Raw genomic sequence first — 7,663 nt, 5'->3', positions numbered from 1 at the left:
GCATGTCTGGATGCAGGATGAAGAGAATTTTGCTGTATATGCTCAGTAATGGGCTGGAAACTGTGTTGGCTAGTAGGCACTAATGGTGGCTGCAATTGCTGCCCTTCCCATGGTTCGTGGTAGGGAGACATGGGTGGATGATGGTCAATCTGTGACAGAAAAGGACTAGGACGGCCTAAGTCAGGCAGCATTGGATCCACGTTGTGCTGTAGCGCAGGATGCAACCCGTCTTCGTCAAGAGGAAGCAACAGTTCACCATGTCTGTGAGGCGTTTCAGCTCTTGAAGTATGCCGAGCCTCCATTAGGTCATCTGGCATATATTGTAGCGTCTCTTCAGTACCCTGTGCTTGCTGGTGCTGTGCTGCTGAGGGGAGCAATGGGAGGGAAAGTCTTCGGCCACCCGTCAGATCATAGTCTTCAAGATATCTAGGTGGATGAATCTGGCGTTTAGGCCTGACGACTTCTGGTTGGGGTGAATCAGGATGCATATCTTCAGGATATAACTCTTTCCAAGGCTGACACGAAAATCCGGCTCGAAGGACCTTTATTGCAACGGGCGTAGCTCAGGAACTAGAGGGTGGACTGTATTATAAACTTGGGAAATATGTGCGTGTCTCCTTGGTGTGTCGGTCAGAACACAGGACAACAATGTGAAATGAAAGGGGGTTTAATGAAAGTCTCTTGGTGGTAAGGCAATACAGTGAATGCAGCACAGCAAAGCACCAGGGTACACTTGAATGTAATTCCAAATAAATCTTCTTGAATAGGTCTCCAAATTATTCATATTTTAAAGGTAACAAAAAGGCATTTGGATGTGTGTGGTCTACAAGGGAAAGAAACAACAGGAAAATATCTCTCAGTTAAAGCTATACTGGTGCACTAACACATACATATACAGGACACATGACAATCATGGAGTAAGATCGCCCTCTACAGACAACTAGCGGTAATACAGGCAGCTGGCAGCTCTGGAAAGTTCCAGCATCTCCACTTAAATGAGTACAAATACCCAACGAACTTTTGCATCAACATTATAAGCTCAAAAATGGTTAATAAAGGACAGATTCATGACACACTACACTCGAAATTACTCTACACATACATAGGTAGCAAATATCACCGAAAATCAGCAGTAATTACACAGTATAAGTCAAGCTAAAATAAAGGAAACTTAGCTGGAAATGAATAGACAAAAAACGATCTCTAAAACTTCTATCATTCATCTCACACATTACATACACGGTAAATACAGGCTAGACATTTAACATTTCAACAGGATTACTCACATTTTCTTCATTTACGCACACAGGAAAAGGCAAACTTCGGCAGGACTTCTGCAGCAAGCGGCATCAATTCAACTAACGGACTTAAAACTCGTGCCCGGGAACATGAATAAACTACCTACCACACTCTGTGCACGTGAACCATGAATATTAATGAGGATCACGACAGGGGCACATGCACAAACCCTGGCCTTTCCAACAGTGTGTGTGTGTGTGTGTGTGTGTGTGTGTGTGTGTGTGTGTGTGTGTGTGTGTGTGTGTGTGTGTGTGTGTGTGTGTGTGTGTGTGTGTGTGTGTGCGTATGTGTGTGTGTGTGTGTGAGAGAGAGAGAGAGAGAAATAGAGGCCCCACATGAGCAGCATTTACCCATTGACCCTGTAGGGGCCTCACAACAGCTTCACTGATGATCCCCAACCCCAATATAAACCAAACCCAGGGTAGAGTGTGTGTGTGAGTGTGGTGTGGACTCTGTGCAGGAGGGTCATTGTGTCTCCAGAGATGCTGTAGAAGGCCAGAGTTCCTGCCCTGTGATCCACATACACTCCTATTCTGGAGCTGGTCACTAGAGGAAGTTCAGTCTCTTCAGCATTGTGCCCACAGACATCATATAGGAAGACTAGATGCGTCGTCAGCGTTCCCGTCATCCAAGTCGAACGTCCGCGCATGGCGGCCATGTTAAAGCAGCCTTCTGGCTCAACCAGTTGCAGTGAGTTTTGGGTGTTGTATACTCTTCAGATGGCCATAATTCCCTCAAATTTATATCGATTTTCGAAAGGGTTGTTTTTTTATACAGTATAAAAAATTCCAAACGAAAGTATATGTTGATACTGCATAGTGATGAATATTCATAATATTATTATATTATATTACATTATATTATTATGTGCATAGGTCTAAAATCATGTATAATATAGTTCAGTAGGCTTATTCATGTAATTAAATAGATCCCATAAACAAATGCACACCGAACCTTATATATTTTCAGTAAAATAACAAATAAACGTTATTTGTAGTAGGCCTATATGCTTTGGTTTCGACAGCTCCACCTTGTGTTCAAAATGAGTCGTGACGCTAAAGCCATCCAGATAGAATGAACTTGTTGCGCTGTACATCTCTCTTCCAGTACGTCATCTCTGTCGTCTTTAATTTGGTGCAATGAATATATCCATGCCGTCAACGTAATGCACAGCAATGGTTAAAATGTGTATTTGCTGTAGGTCTATCTAAATGTTTGGACAATAGGCTAGAGGGATGCATCTCTTGGGCGTTTTACCCCAGTCTACACTTAAGTTTTAAGGAGCCCTACCATTTATATACACGTGTCAATATTTCAGCGAAGCAACAGTATACATTTTTAAGTATCTCGACGTTTCAATTCTTCAGTTTACTTCAGGTGTAACGGGGGTCTGTGGAGAGTTTAGGCTGCGCTAATATGGCCGACCTGTGCGGACGTGCTTGAAATACGCGATGACGTATCTAGACTTCCTATATGATGTCTGTGATTGTGCCAGAAAGAGGAGCTGGAGCTGCAGAGGTCCAGACACCAGGACTGATCATTACGCCCAAACACACACTCAATACCCGATCCTTTCCTGCTGATGCTTTTAAATGACACTGCTATATCAACCCTCTTACTCCTCTCAACCTCCCAGTAGCAGCGTGCAGACAAACCCTCTCTACACAGCACTTGAGCATACACATCAAATCTATCTGGATGATCAGGATATGACTGGGGGGCCCCAGGTCTCCACTCCACCCTCCTGTTCCCCTCAGACAGACGGAGCCATGTGTTTTCTGTGTTTGGATCCAGAGTGAAGTGACAGGAATCTGATGGAGGAGAAGACAGGAAAAGAACAAGGTTATGGATGGATAGCTTAGCTCTGTGTGTGTTTGGTGGGGGTTACATGTGTGCCTGTGTTTGGGGTGGGGGTTGCGTGTGTGTCTGGGGGGGGGGGGGAGTATGTGTGTGTATGTGTGTGTGGGGGGGGGGAATTACAGTATGTATGTGTGTGTGTGTGGGGAGGAGATTATGTGTGGGTGTGTGTGGGGGGGTACCTGTGTTTGTGTGTGTGTGTATGTGGGGGGGGGTGTTACCTGTGTGTGTGTGTGTGTGTGTAAGGGGGCAGTTACCTGTGTGTGTGTGTGTGTGTGTGTGTGTGTGTGTGTGTGTGTGTGTGTGTGTGTGTGTGTGTGTGTGTGTGTGTGTGTGTGTGTGTGTGTGTGTGTGTGTGAGAGGGGGGGTGGGTTACCTATGTGTGTGTTTGGTGGGGGGGGGTTACCTGAGTGTGTGTGAAGCATGCAAGTGACACCCTTTCACATTGATCAAATTTGCTAAAATGTGTTTTACAAAGACTGTATGTTGGTATAAAGGAACAGCACTGCAAAGGACTGAAGTATGAAGTGCCTGTGTCTCTGTGTGTGTCTGTGTGTGTGTGTGTGTGTGTGTGTGTGTGTGTGTGTGTGTGTGTGTGTGTGTGTGTGTGTGTGTGTGTGTGTGCTTTGAGGTGTGTGTGTGTGTGTGTGTGTGTGTGTGTATGTGAGGGCAGGAGATTTTGTGTGTGTGTGTGGGGGGGGGGTTACAGTACGTGTGTGCTTGTGTGCGGGGGGGGTGTTACCTGTGTGTGTGTGTTTGTGGGGGGGGGTGTTGGGTTTACCTTTGTGTGTGTGTGTGCGCGGGGGGGTGTTACCTGTATTTTGTGTGTGTGTGTGTGTGTGTGGGGGGGGGGGGGGGGTTTCGGAGGGGGTTGGGGTTACCTGTGTGTGTTTGTGTGTGTGTTGGGGGGGGGTTACCTCTGTGTGTGTGTGTGTGTGTGTGTGTGTGTGTGTGTGTGTGTGTGTGTGTGTGTGTGTGTGTGTGTGTGTGTGTGTCATATGGAAGCATGCAAGTGACACCCTTTCACATTCATCAAATTCGCTAAAATGTATTTTACAAAGATGTTATGTTAGAACTAGATTGCATTCTCACAGAAAATGCTGGAAGCTGGCTTGCCTTTTGGGGCAGAGATGAAACAAATAGGCCGTAAGGTGACCCTCGAAAAGTGCTTCAGAAACCGAACTTCGCTCCACAGCCTCCGAACAAACAGACATTCAGTTCATAAAAAAGAAAGACTTATATAGAGGATTTAAAACCTCTGTTCGGAATAGTCCGCACTGCAAGGCTATTCAAATTCGCAACGTGTAATGACGAACTACTGTCTCCGAGGCGTATGTAGATATTCGGCCGGCGTAATAATACTTTTCGCCTCGAGAGGTGCCACGGTTGAAGCGTCATCAGAAGGAACGAATCAGCTAACTGCTATGTCAGCTGAGATGAGGAGTAAACGGAAGTAGCATGGCTACCGAAGGAGCTGGCATACATCTATGGGAGCTGGCCGATCATACCGAGGAAGACGAAATCTCGACCGAAAATGTACAAAAAAAAGACATCTTCGAAACGCAAGTTGTGTTACATGCATATATCTTCGGTCAAGCATGAAGAAACACAGCATTTCACCAATATACGGTGGAATACATATCGAAATTTTCGGCAGCGGCTAGAATTGAAGGGTGAGTGCAGAGACGTAGCAGAACATTTTAAGCAATGTATTGAGTTGGAGTTTGACGAAATTCCCGAGGATGCGGCTCTCCATCCCACATGCTACCGGAGGTTTATTGACAAGCGGGAAATTGAACGAGTCACACGGCGTGTCTTGCGAGAGGCAGAGAGGGGAGATGGCCAACAAGACCCCCGAACTAGCCAGGCTACCTCCGCTTTATCGGCTGTGACCACCACACCGACCAGGAAACTGCGATCCAGATCAAGCTTGGCCATCACGAGCTCTGGCCCCGTTCTTCCTGCTGTCTGCATGATTTGCAAGAAAGACAGCAAATTTATCGTCGCGAGTGGCAGACGTCAAAGAGAACGAAAACACAGACTTTAACCGCAGGTAAGATTACTCTCACCCCCACCACACAGTCTATGCGAATGCATCCCATCCCCCAAATCACACACACACACACACACACACACACACACACACACACACACACACACACACACACACACACACACACACACACACACACACACACACACACACACACACACACACACACACACACACACACACACACACAGATGTTAGTAGAAGTTGACTGACTATCTAGCCCACACTGCTGCACAATCATTGTTTTTTTGTCTAATTCTAATATGAATGCACGTGTGAATTGGCATAATGTGTTATGTGTGTGGGTGTGAAATTACATTCCAATAGCCTGCAAAACATCCCCATGCCTATAGTACCCCCAGTGTTTTAGGTTTTAGATGTTTAAATGAATCACACTTTGTCTTAAATAGGATAGGGTATGTTTATATGGATGTCAAAGCATGCCTGATGTTGATATGACTCTGAATATCTGTTCAGAAATGTGGCTCCTCAGCCTGATGACCTGTCTGGTTAAGACACTGCTTCTGCCATCCCATCCCCCGTGCCATTCCCCTACCCCCCACTGCCCCCCTCTCTCACTTGTACACTTGGGATTTTTCCGCTTCTGTCCCTGGGCAGCCTCAGTGACCAGGCTCAAGAGGTGTGTCCTGGCTGTGCTGTACATCTGTGTGCTTAACCCCTTAGCACAGCACCTATGTTATAACCTTACTGTCACCAAAATTTTAATATGTATGTCTTAATCTGTTACTCTGCACTGTCATAGCAATGTTGTTATGATGTAGTTTTCAGCAAATAGTGAATAAGCCCGCTGGCAACCCCATCTGCACTGCAGTAAGAGGCTACGGAATGCTTTTTTGGGGGGTGCAACACCCATCACCATTTTTTTTTTTACAATACCACTCCACCAGGAAAAATGTCTAATTGTTTGCCTGTCTATTTATTCATTCTTTTTTCTTTTCTTTTGTACAAGGCAAGTTGCAGGAAGCAGCTGAAGTAAAGGAAGCCAAGAGCATCCTCATTCACATCAAGGACAGAGACTGTGTGGCTCTGGAGGTGCAGGACCACAGAAGTTGCTACAGAGAGTACACAAGGTTTTTGAGTGAGCCTGTCAGAGCAGAGAAAGAACAGTAAGTCGATCTTAATTTTATATAGAAACACAGTACAATGTGTGTCCTATGATTGAGACAGTTTGTTCTCACAACATGGATCTCACAAAGAAAGCTCTCACAACACACATCTTCTTCTATATTTTTGTAAGGATTGGGCCAACATTTGATCTGAGCTACAAGTTATTCTGCGAGAGGGTAATCCGCTAAAGGCTACTGATCAACCAAGAGGTGCAGTCAAGTGAAGGTGTTGATGCTTCAACCTACAGGTAATTGCAAGTCAGTGTATTACGAATTTGTCAAATCCAAGGGAAAGTTCACGCATGTGACTTAAAGGACCACTTCAGTCAATTTCAATATGCTCTTGTATTGCTCATACCCTTAACTTGTCAGTACCCGGTGATGGCACATTTTTCGGCTCAGCCCTTTCCGAGATATGAGCTATTCTAATGGGGGCAGCATTTGTTTACATTGTTTACAACATAGGCCTACTCCAAATATTTAAAGGGTGTCGCTGTTTGCTAGTTGTCGGCTGATGTTGTATAACCTTTTGGATGTTTTGGGAATAAATAAAAATGTTTTTTGAAATGTAAACAAAGCGCTGCCCTCATTACAATGACCAGAATCTCGGAAAAGGCTGAAGAAGAAGAAAAAAAAATCTCTAGTACTGACACGTCCAGGGTAGTGTGAGCATTACAACTGCATGTTGAAATTGACTGAAATTATTCTCTAACACTCTGCTTGTCATCTGCACATACTGTACTTGTAATATTTTGAAATAAGGAGGATGGCAGTATTCTTGATAGTGTGATGTTCGTTACAGTATGTGCTTCCCTTGGGAATACTTGGTATTATATCTGTTGCATAGCAAGTAAACTCCACCAATATTATTTATTCACTCCGAGTTAATGTGTGAGGGTGGCTATTGCATATCAGCGACTACATGAAGCCCCACTATGCTTGTACTGATATGCCTCTTTTTTTGTTGATTTGTGTTTACAGACAGGATATATTGAAGAAGAGGCTCAGTCGTGATTTTCCTCAGCTAGTGTTCCACACCCCCGCCAAACGCAACACATCTGAACTGGTTTTTGCTGAGAACTTGTCGACGAATGCAGTCTTGGACTTGTTACCATCAGGTGCGGAGACGACTCAGTCCAGCGAAATGAGCCAGACAGACAGCGACACAGAAAGGAGAAGTCAAAGCAACCAACCACAGCAGAGGAGACACGGACACTTTACACAGCAGCTTTGCTTTTGAAGAGGCTGCTTAGTCACAGTCCTGGCATGTCATGCCCATGGCCCCCAACTGCAGTAAACTTCAATCTCACTGAAGTCATTTGCTGTG

Source organism: Engraulis encrasicolus, chromosome 3 (genome assembly GCF_034702125.1).
Source record: "Engraulis encrasicolus isolate BLACKSEA-1 chromosome 3, IST_EnEncr_1.0, whole genome shotgun sequence".
In the NCBI taxonomy this organism is placed as follows: domain Eukaryota; kingdom Metazoa; phylum Chordata; class Actinopteri; order Clupeiformes; family Engraulidae; genus Engraulis; species Engraulis encrasicolus.
The sequence above is the reverse complement of the archived record's forward strand: the minus strand, read 5'-3'. Positions refer to the sequence as shown.